General features: G+C 34.3%; 2 protein-coding genes and 1 long non-coding RNA gene across 3 annotated transcripts in view; 2 read left to right on the plus strand and 1 right to left on the minus strand.

Moving 5' to 3' along the window:
• Positions 1-2,500, plus strand: part of LOC137616421 (uncharacterized) — a 742,648-nt gene that overhangs the window by 613,108 nt on the left and 127,040 nt on the right. The window lies entirely within an intron of this gene.
• LOC137616424 (receptor-type tyrosine-protein phosphatase T-like) overlaps positions 1-2,500 on the minus strand; it is a 209,195-nt gene that overhangs the window by 190,174 nt on the left and 16,521 nt on the right. The window lies entirely within an intron of this gene.
• LOC137616076 (uncharacterized) overlaps positions 2,108-2,500 on the plus strand; it is a 1,740-nt gene continuing 1,347 nt past the window's right edge. The window contains exon 1 of the long non-coding RNA XR_011039274.1: positions 2,108-2,196. This is a non-coding gene — a long non-coding RNA (uncharacterized lncRNA). The remainder of the gene's footprint in view (positions 2,197-2,500) is intronic.

Raw genomic sequence — 2,500 nt, forward strand, 5'->3', positions numbered from 1 at the left:
TTTTACTTCCTTATTATAATAAATTATGAACTGATTTTTTTCAATGAAAACAGCTAAGTGTGTTTAAACAGATACAAGTTTTTACTGGGATATTGCATTTTTATGAGTTGTGATTGTTTAAATAGTACCTACTTGCCAATATAAAATATTTGAAAAGGTTAAATTGTTGATATCTATAAGTAATCTTTTCCAAAAGATTAATATTATTTCTTTATCACTTCAATACAAAGAACACACACACATACACACACTTCATGACGTAGTATCCAAAGGAGAAACTAAGGTAATTTGAAAATGATATGCTTTCGATATTATTTATTTACTTACGGTAGTTTGAAAACTACCGTAACTTGAATGAAATATTTTAAAATTTAGGTTTCAATATAATTCATTTACTGATTACTTGTACAAAAAGTACTTAATTCATATTTGAAATTGTAAAGCTTTGAATTTTTATAAAACTGGCACTCTTTCTTTAGATTACTAATAAATTACTTGGAGGATAAAATAACCAACAAAATTCTATGCGGCCTTAAGGAGCATTGAGGAATTGCAAGATGGCCTTCATCCAAAAAAGGGTTCCCCACCCCTGTCCTATAGGCTCCCCAAAACTCCCCATCCTTAGCTCGCAAGGATGGTTAGGCTGCAGACAAGAAACTATTGAGTTTGAGCGTGACTTGATCTCCCGTCCAGTAGAACGCCACCACAACTCAAAAAAAATAGAAATATCCAGGCTCATAGTCATCGACTACTTTTGGGACTATCGCACCAGTTTCTTCCAAACGATTGGGTTCGTTGGTCATCCTCCACATCTTTTTCTTCAATTTTCTATTGAGTCGTTGTTCAATCTCAGGGACCTCAAGCTAATCACAATCTTGGGGCCATACATCAATATTTCGGCTATACACATAACAAAAGCCCTCCGTTAAGCTCCTTCATGACGTAGTATCCAAAGGAGAAACTAAGTTTTAAGATGTAAGATCCAAAAGACAGCCTTCTTAAGATGTAATAAGCAATGACCAAAGGCCTTGTTAAGATATAGGGTTCAAAGAAGAGTCTTTTTAGGATATTTGACCCAAAGGACAAAGCCCTTTTAAGATGTTACATGTAAAGGACGAAGCTCTTTTATGAAATAATATCTAAAGGGTAAAGTCCCTTTCAAGATCCAATATCTAAATGGAGACGTTCTTTAAGATGCACTATCCAAAGGACGAATTCTTTATATATATATATATATATATATATATATATATATATGTGTGTGTGTGTGTGTGTGTATATGTATATACATATATATATGTATATATATATATATATATATATATATATATATATATGACCAAAAGAACAAAGTCCTTCGGAAGTGTAAGATCCAGAGGAAAAGACCCTTTTTAAGACATAAGATCCAAAGGAAATGGCCCTTTCTAAGACATAAAGTTAAGTGGAAAAGACCCTTCTCAAGACATAAGAACCAAAGGAAAAGGCCCTTTCTAAGACATAAGATCCAAAAGAAAAGATCCTCTTTAAGACATAAGATCCACAGGAAAAGACCCTTTTTAAGACATAAGATCCAAAGGAAAAGACCCTTTTAAGACATAAGATCCAAAAGGAAAGGCCCTTTTTAAGACATATGATCCAAAAGAAAAGACCCTTTTCAAGACATAAGATCCAAAGAAAAACACTCTTTTAAGACATAAGATCCGAAGGAAAAACCCTTATTAAGACATAAGATCCAAACGAAAAGGCCCTTTTTAAGACATAAAATCCAAATGAAAAGGCCCTTTTTAAGACATAAGATTCAAAGGAAAACACCCTATCTATGACATAAGATCTAAAGGAAAAATCTCTTTAAAACATAAGATCCAAAGGAAAAGACCCTTATAAAGACATAAGATCCAAAGGAAAAGACCCTTTCTTAGACATAAGATCTAAAGGAAAAAGCTCTTTTTAAGACATAAGATTCAAAGGAAAAGACAATTTTAAGACATAAAATCGAAAGGGTAAGATCCCTTTAAGACATTAAGATCCAAAGGAAAATGCCCTTTTATAAAATACAAGATTCACAGGACCAAGCCCTTATGAAATGATCTTTCTTTCCTCTTCAGTAGTGGCAATAGTGGTCCTGACGATGTTGCTGTGGCCGGGACTCACCAGCGCTTGCCCCATTCTTGAGGACATCAGTGACGGATCCTTCAGGTGAGATATAATTTAGCTCCTTTCTTCCTGTAATTCAGCATCTCCTTATCTTGTACTTTTTTCTTAAACATGAGCCGTGGGGGTAGGCTAACCCAAAGAAATTCTGCAGGCCGGACTTGCAAAAGGGCGGGATTTAACGTAAACACAGGGGAAGTTGGGGACCTTTCGATCTCTTGAAGGAGGGAAATTATTGAAGTCGGGAGAGCAGATGTAAGTCGTGCTTTCGCTGGTAGTGATGAAGCTATCAGATTTTGTTAACATTCATATCACTGCATTTACAATTATTATTATTATTATTATTATT

Source organism: Palaemon carinicauda, chromosome 22 (genome assembly GCF_036898095.1).
Source record: "Palaemon carinicauda isolate YSFRI2023 chromosome 22, ASM3689809v2, whole genome shotgun sequence".
Classification (NCBI taxonomy): domain Eukaryota; kingdom Metazoa; phylum Arthropoda; class Malacostraca; order Decapoda; family Palaemonidae; genus Palaemon; species Palaemon carinicauda.